The following is a 10,778-nucleotide window of genomic DNA, read 5'->3' as shown; positions in this document are numbered from 1 at the left end:
TTTTCGACTCACTTCTTGGAGTGTTAGTGCCGTAGTAGTATAGCCAGCATCCGTAGTAGTATGAAGTTGCCACGTCACATAGAGCCAACCAATAGTTAGTTCTAGGCAGATCTACTAGATCTAGGTGTCGCACGGAGGCCGGGAAATATGGTGATAGCGTGACTGTGTGAGGTGGGCTTGTACGTAGTATGATGTAGGCACAGGGCTTGTCGTGTTTCCTACTCCTCCGGTCTAAATGTGGAGAAGATTTGGTCGAGTTCTTCCTCGTTTTGCCGACACGTGGGACATCCAACATCCAGGACGTGTCATGCAAGAAAATGGAGTGGTAGTTGAATCCACATGATGTGCATCTTGGGTTAAACTATAAGTAGAATCTTACTACTCTTGAGTAACTCCAAAAGCAGCCACTGAAGATCTTTATTGGATTTGTTTTTCATCACCAACACGTCAAGGTGAAAGATGTGCAGGTTCAGTGGGTCCTCTTGCGTTTTCACTGACATGTGGGACCGCATGTGAGGAAACAGACGATGGGCTCCGCGCGTCTGCTGGCTGGCTGAGAAGAGAGATAGAGGAGGGTGAGGGAGTCCTGGACTAAGGGGTCCTCGGATGTCCGGCCTGTTAGTTGTGGGTCGGACTGATGGGTTGTGAAGATACAAAGATCGAAGACTGCACCCGTGTCCGGATGGGACTCTCCTTGGCGTGATGGGCAAGCTTGGCGACCGAATATGTAGATTCTTTTCCTTTGTAACCGACCTTGTGTAACCCTAGATCCTCCCGGTGTCTATATAAACCGGAGGACTTAGTCTAGAAAGGGGGATACTGATTACCATAGTCACACGGGCTAGACTTCTAGGGTTTAGCCATTACGATCTCGTGGTAGATCAACTCTTGTAATACTAATATTCATCAAGATCAATCAAGTAGGAAGTAGGGTATTACCTCCATAGAGAGGGCCCGAACCTGTGTAAACATCGTGTCCCTGTCTCCTGTTACCATCGACCTTAGACGCACAGTTCGGGACCCCCTACCCGAGATCCGCCGGTTTTGACACCGACATTGGTGCTTTCATTGAGAGTTCCACTGTGACGTCGATGAAAGGTTCGATGGCCCCTTCAATCGTCGATAGTGATGCTGTCCAAGGAGAAACCTTCCTCCCCGGACAGATCTCTGTGTTCGGCGGCTTCGCACTGCGGGCCAACTCGTTTGGCCACCTGGAGCAGACCGATAGCAACACCCCTGGCCATCAGGTCAGATTTGGGAGTTTGAACTACGTTGCGGACGTCGGTGGAGATTTGATCTCCGCCGGATTCGAGACCGCGGCGACCGCTCCCGGTCACCGTGACGAACATGACCTAAATCTATCGTCAGACCACATCCATGAGATAGCTCATGTGACCACTCCGGCCTTAGATCCGGAGCACACTGCTGCATCCAAGGATTGGAGGTTCAACCCCACCACGGAGGCCACAGGTTCTCCGGCGTTGGAGCCACACATGGACTTAACCTCACGCAATACTCGTGTCACCGGAACTCCGGACTCTTCTCCGTGTATAAGTTCCGAACCATGTGAGTCCGCGGATACCAAACTTGATCGCTTATCGATCTTCGAGTTCAGCGCCGCAGACATCTTCCAGCACTCACCCTTGGGCGATGTGCTGAACTCATTAAAGAACTTGTCCTTGACGGGGGACTCACAGCCGAACTATGTGCGGTTCAAACTAGAAGCTGATGATGGGGAATTTTGCTTCCCACCCGCCACCCACTTCATAGCCACTGTCGAAGACTTAATCGATGCGCTTGACTATGACTCCGAAGTCATCGACGGTATGGACGACGATGCCAGAGAAGAGGAGGCCCAAAACCCGCCGTTCACTGGACGATGGACGGCCACTTCCTCGCATGACGTCTACATGGTAGATACGCCGAAAAATAATAACGACGATGACAAAGAGGATCCAGCTAAGGATAAACCTCCTGAGAAACAGCAAAAACGTCGGCGTCCTCGGCGCCGCTCTAAGTCACGGCGTCCCAAAAACAGCAATACTGGCACCGGAGAAAATAATACTCCGAACGATGCCGAAAACAATGAAGACCTTGCTGAGGTCACATCCGAGTAGGAGGATCAAGAACACGGGCAAAATAGCCCCAACGAACAGGCCAAGACCAACGACTCGATGGACGGTAGTTATCGTCCGCTCTCTGAGGATGAGGAAAGCCTCGACAACGAAGATTTTATCGTGCCTGAGGAACCCCTCGAGTAGGAGTGCTTCAAGCACCAGCTAATAGCCACTGCAAGGAGCCTGAAAAAGAAATAGCAGCAGCTTCAAGCTGACCAAGATCTGTTCGTCGACAGATCGACTGATGTCCTGGCAGCCGAAGAATACGGCCTCAGACGCCTAGTAAAGAGTTACCCAAAGCGAAGGTTGCTACCTCAGTTCGATGAAGAGGCGCCGGAGCCCATACCCCCTCGCGTAACGCGGCCGACCGAACACTACGCGGTCAGGACAATGCAGTGGATTGACCACCTCGTGGTCGGGATAGAGTGGCAATTCAAGCCGAACAGCCCACCCCGCCGCCGCGGAAAAATAGAGATAAAACAGTTCGAGGTCATACATACGACCTGCAGCAAACCCTGGGCAATAGAGCAGGACATACAAGATCAATCTACGGATCGCGAGGACATGCCTCGACACGCAACGACAGCTACCTATTCGGATGTGACAAACCTAGTCACGCTCGAGCCGATAACCATAGACGGACTCCATCGGAGCTACGTCGCGACGCGGCCCGATATAGAGGCGCCGCACACCCTCTTTGCTTCATTGATGAAGTAATGGACCATGAATTCCCAGAAGGGTTTAAACCCATAAACATGGAATCATACGATGGAACAACTGATCCCGTGGTATGGATCGAGGATTTTATTCTCCACATCCACATGGCCCGCGGGGATGATCTTCACGCATCAAATACCTCCCACTAAAACTTAAAGGGCCAGCCCGACACTGGCTAAACAGTCTGCCCGAGAATTCTATTGGCAGCTGGGAGGACCTGGAAGAAGCTTTTCTCGACAACTTCCAAGGTACATATGTTCGGCCGCCAGACGCCGATGACTTAAGTCACATAGTTCAACAGCCCGGGGAGTCAGCCAGGAAATTCTGGACTAGGTTCCTAACTAAAAAGAACCAGATCGCCGATTGTCCGGATGTAGAAGCCCTGGCGGCCTTTAAACATAGCATCCGCTGAGGGAGTCCAGGATTAGGGGGTCCTCGGACTGCCGGACTATATACTTTGGCCGGACTGTTGGACTATAAAGATACAAGATTGAAGACTTCGTCCCGTGTCCGGGTGGGACTCTCCTTGGCGTGGAAGGCAAGCTTGGCAATTCGGATCGGTAGATCTCCTCCCTTCTAACCGACTCTGTGTAACCCTAGCCCCTTCCGGTGTCTATATAAACCGGAGGGTTTAGTCCGTTGGACAAGAACAATCATAACCATAGGCTAGCTTCTAGGGTTTAGCCTCTACGATCTCGTGGTAGATCAACTCTTGTAATACTCATATCATCAAGATCAATCAAGCAGGAAGTAGGGTATTACCTCCATCGAGAGGGCCCAAACCTGGGTAAACATTGTGTCCCCCGCCTCCTATTACCATCCGCCTTAGACGCACAATTCGGGACCCCCTACCCGAGATCCGCCGGTTTTGACACCAACATTGGTGCTTTCATTGAGAGTTCCATTGTGCCGTCGCGATAAAGGCTTGATGGCTCCTTCGATCATCGACAACGATGCGATCGAGGGCGAGGCTTTCCTCCCCGGACAGATCTTTGTATTCGGCGGCTTCATACTGCGGGCCAACTCGCTTGGCCATCTGGAGCAGATCGAGAGCTACCCCCTGGCCATCAGGTCAGATTTGGAAACTTGAACTATACTGCCGACATCCGCGGAGACTTGATCTTCGACGGATTTGAGCCCATGTCAAGTGCTCCGCATAGTCACGACGAGCAGGACTTAGCTTTGCCGTTGGATAGTGTTCGGGAGATCGCACCTGCAGCTACTCCGACCCTCTATCCGGAGCAAATCGTGCCATCCAAGGACGGGTGGATAGACCCCGCCACGGAGGCCGCGCATGCAGCGGCGATAGAGCCGAATACTGACTTCACCTCCTATGAGACCCGTGTTGCCGGACACTTGGATTCGTCCCCGGTCATGGGCTCTGAACCGCCTGCATCCGCGCCTATCGAATCTGATTGGGCACCGAAAATGGAGTATTCCTCCGCGGATATCTTTCAACACTCACCACTGGGCGACGTGCTAAATTCATTAAGATCTCTCTCCTTGTCAGGAGACCCTTGGCCGAACTATGTCCGGCTGGAGTGGGATGCGGACGACGAAGGAATTCGCTCCCCACCCACCACCCACATAGTAGCCACTGTCGACGATTTAACCGACATGCTCGATTTCGGCTCCGAAGACATCGACGGTATGGACGACGATGCAGGAGACGAAACGGAACCACCACCCATAGGGCGCTGGACCGCCACCTCATCATATGATATATACATGGCGGAGACCCCCAAAGAAGGCGATGGCGATAAGGCAATGGAGGATAATCCCTCCAAGAAGCAATCCAAGCACCGGCGTCAGCGGCGCCGCTCTAAGTCCCACCATAGCAAAAGCAGAGATACCGGCACAAGAGACAATAACGCTTCGGATAGTGCCGAAGACGAAGACAATCCCCTCCAGCAAGGCCTGGAGCGGGAGGATGGACAAGCTAGCCCTCAGGAATAGGCAGCAGACGGAGAATCAGAGGATGACAATTACATGCCTCTCTCCGACGACGAGGTGAGCCTCGGCGACGAAGAATTTATCGTGCCTGAGGATCCCGTCGAACAGGAGCGCTTCAAGCGCCGGCTTATAGCCACAACAAATAGCCTGAAGAAAAAGCAACAACAGCTTCGAGCTGATCAAGATCTGCTAGCGGATAGATGGACTGAGGTCCTGGCGGCCGAGGAATATGAACTCGAGCGCCCAAGCAAGAGTTACCCAAAGCGCAGGTTGCTACCCCAACTCAAGGAGGAAGCATTAAAACCCACGCTACCAGCGTATGATGCGGCTGATCGACCACCCCGTGGCCGAGACAGAACGGCATATCAACCCGAAGTCCAGCCCGCACCCCGTCGCCAGTCAAACAAAAACACCAAGGCCCGGCGCAACACGCAGGACCTGCGAAACGTATTGGAAAACAAAGCAGGACATGCAAGATCGATCTACGGATCACGGGGGCGCGCCCTAGCGCGTGACGATGATCGTCACGCCGGATATACTAAAAGCAAACCCGGCCGGGCTGAATGCAGCAGACAAGACTCGTACGAACTGCGCCGTGACATAGCCCGGCACAGAGGCGCCGCACACCCCCTATGCTTCACTGATGAAGTGATGGATCACCAATTCCCAGAAGGATTTAAACCCTTGAACATTGAATCATACGATGGTACAACAGACCCCGCGGTATGGATCGAAGATTTCCTCCTCCACATCCACATGGCCTGCGGCGACGATCTACATGCCATCAAGTACCTTCCACTTAAACTCAAAGGACCGGCTCGGCATTGGCTGAATAGCTTGCCAGCAAACTCCATTGGCAGTTGGAAGAATCTGGAAGACGCATTCCTTGACAACTTCCAGGGCACTTATGTGCGACCACCGGATGCTGATGACTTGAGTCACATAACCCAGCAGCCAGGGGAATCCGCCAGGAAATTCTGGACCCGGTTCCTAACTAAAAAGAACCAAATTGTCGACTGTCCGGATGCCGAGGCCTTAGCGGCATTTAAGCATAACATCCGTGACGAGTGGCTCGCCCGACACCTCGGCCAAGAGAAGCCGAAGTCCATGGCAGCCCTCACGACACTCATGACCCGCTTTTGCGCGGGCGAAGACAGCTGGCTGGCTCGCAGCAATAACACATCAAGAAATCCTAGCAATTCAGATGCAAAAGATAGCAGCAGCAGACCACGTCGCAACAGACACAAGCGCCGCAACAACGGCGACAACGCCGAAGACACGATAGTTAATGCTAGATTCAGTGGCTCTAAATCCGGTCAGCGAAAAAAGGCATTCAAAAGAAGCAATCCGGGCCCGTCCAATTTGGACCGCATACTCGTTCACTTGTGTCAAATTCACGGCGCCCCTGATAAGCCAGCCAATCACACCAACAGAGAATGCTGGGTGTTCAAGCAGGCCGGCAAGTTGAACGCCGAAAACAAGGAAAAGGGGCTGCATAGCGACGATGAGGAGGAGCCCCGGCCGCCGAACACAGGAGGACAGAAGAAATTCCTCCCCAAGTGAAATATTCCCAAGAGGGAACGGAAGCGCGCACTAAGGGACGTCTATGCGATGGAGCCAGTCGCCCCAAAGTTCAACCCATGGTCTTCTTGTCTGATCACTTTCGATCACAGGGACCACCCCACTAGTATCCGTCATTGCGGTTCGGCCGCATTGGCTCTTGATCCCATCATTGACAGATTTCACCTCACTCGAGTCCTTATGGACGGTGGCAGCAGCCTGAACCTGCTTTATCAGGACACAGTGCGCAAAATGGGTATAGACCCCTCGAGGATCAAACCCACAAAAACCACCTTCAAGGGTGTCATACCAGGCGTAGAGGCCTGTACCATGGGCTCAATCACACTGGAAGTGGTCTTCGGATCTCCGGACAATTTCCGAAGCGAGGAATTAATCTTCGATATCATCCCCTTCCGTAGTGGCTATCACGCACTACTCGGACGAACCGCATTTGCTAGATTCAATGCGGTACTGCATTATGCATACCTCAAGCTCAAAATGCCAGGACCTCGCGGAGTTATAACAGTTAATGGAAACACATAACGCTCGCTCCGCACGGAAGAGCACACTCCAGCCCTCGCAGCAGAAGCACAAAGCAGCCTTCTGAGGCCAACCGCCAATTCGGCGAAAAGGCCCCCGAACACCTTCAAGCGAGTCCGGAGTAACCTGCAACAGGATCTCCAGGCACGTTCAGAGCTCGGATAGCAATTTGGCCTCCGTCATAGTCCCAGTAAAGCGGCAAAATTTGTGCCGCACGTACATAACTACGCACTCAAGATACCACGGGCATAGGCGGAGGCATGGCTATGGCACGGTCCACAATGCGGCTCAACCGCCCCAGGGCACGTATACCTTTATCATTTTTTCTCTTTCAGGACCTTACTCTCTGGAAGACCTCTCCAGCAGTCTGATTGTTGACTCATTGCGAGAAGGAAATACCAAGGAAGCAAGACGCTCTGACATACAAGGGAATCCCCAGGTGGTCTCTGATAACGATCGAATACCTGTTTTACATACCCATACGCAGCCTGCCCTTGGATAGGACATGTCAAATAGTCCTATTTTATGCTTATTGAACTACTTGTATCCGTACGCTTTGACATATTATTTAAATAACAATGGATAGCGTTAGCCTATTATTGCATTTCTTTTTTCCTTGTCTGCTTATTTACGACAAATTGCACCGTACATTCTGGTATGACCAGTGCGCCAGGGGCTTCAGTGTACCCCATAACATGGCGTGAAAAGTCCGAACACTTTCGACAGTGCGGCACCCCGAACTTATACCATTATATGCATCAGCTTCGAATCATGTCTTGGGTCAAAAGTTGGGTTTGCCCGGCTCCCATGTTTTGGTACCTTACGTTCCGCTATATCGGATAAGGTAGCACTGGGAGAACTACTGCGATTGTGTCCCGGTTCTTCGAACGAGCACCTCAGTAGAGAAAGCCAAAAACTGACTGTCATGATGCGGCGAGAGCTGGTCGCTGTTCGAGAGGTCTCAAGTCCTTAAAGACTTCTTCCGCTTCGGGAGAGGAGTCGGCCTTGTCCGATTTAGGCGTATATAGCGCCCCAAATTCGGCCTTCCGAATACTAGGGGCTTTGCCAAAATCTAAAATTGTAGACTTCTATGGCTAAGTGAGAGTGATAAAGCTTTATAGTCCGATTGCCTGGTTCGTTGTGCTGAACACCTCCTTCGAAGGACCCAAAATTGGGATAAAGAGTGATCAGGGTTATCCCGAACACCTCAGTACTAGTTACATGGGGGCAGAAGCCGACGACTGGCCAACTCTCAGATTTTATAAGCAGCCGCACAGAAGGTAATATTTTAAATTAACAAGCGTTGCATAGCGCAGATGAACTCGTTTCATATTACAGGATCACATGAGTACATTCATTCAAATATTACATCCTTAGCACATTCCTCCGCCACAAGGCGAGCACCCTTCAGGACACTGTCATAATACTTTTCGGGGTGGCGATGCTCCTTGCCCTCCGGTGGCCCTTCCTTCACCAGCTTTTCGGCATCCAACTTTGCCCAGTGCACTTTCGCCCGGGCAAAGGCCCTGCGCGCACCCTCAATGCAGACAGACCGCTTTATGACTTCAAACCGTGGGCAGGCATTCACAAGCCGCCTCACCAGACCGAAGTAGCTACCAGGCAGGGGCTCGCCAGGCCACATCCGGACTATAAGACCCTTCATGGCCTGTTCGGCCGCCTTGTGAAGCTCGACCAGTTGCTTCAACTCGTCGCTCAAGGGCATCGGGTGTTCGGTCCCAGTATAATGAGACCAGAACAACTTCTCCGTCGAGCTCCCCTCCTTGGCCCGGTAGAACTCCGCGGCATCCGGCACACTGCGGGGTAGATCTACGAACGCTCCTGGAGAGCTCCGAACTCGGGTAAGTAAAAAGAAAGTTTCCTTCACATGCTTGCTTTGCATAATGAATGCCTTACCCGCCGCTAACTTCTTACCCGCCTCAATTTCCTGGAGGGCCTTTTGGGCTTCGGCCTTGGCATGTTGTGCGTTTTCGAGGGACTTCGCAAGCTTGGACCCTTGCGTCTTAGAGTCAAGCTCCAAGGACTCGTGGTTCTTGGCGAGAGCCTGGAGCTCTTGCTGCACCTCGCCTACTCGGGCGTCTTGCTTCTCTCGCTCGATGCGCTCCTTGGCCGCTTTGTCTTCGTCCTCGGACAGCGCCTTCTTCAGGGCCGCCACTTCGGTCATGGCCCCTAGCAAAATTCATGACGATCCTATTATTCCAAAACCAAATTTTTCTTTATCAATATTCAGATGAGGTGTCACTTACCTTAGTTATCTTCGAGCTGCCTCTTGGTAAGCCCGAGCTCTTCCTTGGACCGCTCAAGGTCCCGCTTCAGTGCGGCGACCTCCGCAGTACGAGCGGTGGCGGCCAGCAGTGAAGCCTGCTTATTCACATAGACACATTCTGATTAGACTCCTGTGATTATTATTTGATCCTCCATTCGGCCTTTCTTCGCGAACGCCAAACAGAGCATCAGGGGCTACTGTCTATGCTGTAACATTTTCTTATAATTTGATTACTTACCTCAAAGCCTGTTAGGAGGCTGGCATAGGCTTCAGTCAGTCCGCTCTTGGCGGACTGAACCTTCTTGACCACCGCACTCATAATAGTGCGGTGCTCTTCGTCAATGGAGGCGCCGCGAAGCGCTTCCAGCAAGTTGTCCGATGCCTCTGGATGGACAGAGGCCATCGGCACAGACGGCTTGCCCCCCTTAGCGAGGGGTTGCCTCACAGAATCCGGAACCACTGGAGGTTCCGGCGCCGTATTCGGCTGGGGGCTAGACTTGCTGCCCCCAGCGTTAGGGCCCAGGGGAGTCTTGCCCCTCGTGCGCCCAGCGCCTGGAATGTCTCATTGGGGCGCCTCCGGAACTGTCTCCCCTTGGTTCAGTTCCCTTTGAGACAACACCTTGGCGTCGTCCCTAGGGCGGGGGGAGGAGGCGGCCGGGAGTGAATCGCTGTTCATATCCGACGGGCCCAAAGAATCATCCGACGAAGATACGTCGATATGGGCTCGGGATGGACTGCATAATCATGTTCGGCGTGATAAGAAGCAGTACAATAAAATGTACCAAGAACTTTTATGGTATCCGGATACTCACGACTTCGCCAGGGGCTTGTCCCTGGGTAACCACTCCTTGTCGCTGAAAGTGGCCGTCGTGGAGCAGTCCGGGAGGAGGGTCCTTCCCTTCTTGGACCCTTCGGCCTCCCCTGATTGGGCGGCCTTCCTTTTCCTGTCCCCCCCACCGGCTGGGGGGGGGGGGCTTTCCTCTTCCTCCTCCTCCTCGTCTTCGCGGGAGGACTGCACCTCGGTGTTTACGGACGATGAGTCCGATATAACCTTGCGCCGGAGACCTTTCCTGGTCCCCATGGCCTTCTTCTCCGGCGCCTCATAAGGCGCTGGAACCAGCATCTCCGTTAGGAGAGCATCTGCTGGATCTTCGGGCAGGGGGGCTGGACAATCGATCTGCTCCGCTGTCGCTACCCAGTCCTGTTAAATGGCGTGGAGGCTTAGATCCCACGCATGGTTATACTGGGGAAAAGAACATCTTATGAGATATAAAAGACTTACCGGATTGGCAGGGCGCTTTGCGCTGAGTCCGCGGTCCTCGGTAAGGGGAGGAGGTACCTCGGCGCCCCTGAACAGCACCTTCCAGACGTCCTTGTGCGTCGTGTCGAAGAGCTCTCGCAACGTCTGGTGCTTAGCCGGGCCGAACTCCCACAAATTGAATGCCCGTCTTTGACACGGGAGGATCTAGCGGAAGAGCATGACTTGGACCACGTTGACAAGCTTGATTTTCTTGCTTATCATGTTTTTGACGCAGGTCTGGAGTCCGGTCAGCTCCACCGATGAACCCCAGGATAGGCCCTTCTCTTTCCAGGAGGTGAGCCACATG

The sequence above is a fragment of the Aegilops tauschii genome, chromosome 4 (assembly GCF_002575655.3).
Source record: "Aegilops tauschii subsp. strangulata cultivar AL8/78 chromosome 4, Aet v6.0, whole genome shotgun sequence".
NCBI lineage: Eukaryota > Viridiplantae > Streptophyta > Magnoliopsida > Poales > Poaceae > Aegilops > Aegilops tauschii.
The sequence above is the reverse complement of the archived record's forward strand: the minus strand, read 5'-3'. Positions refer to the sequence as shown.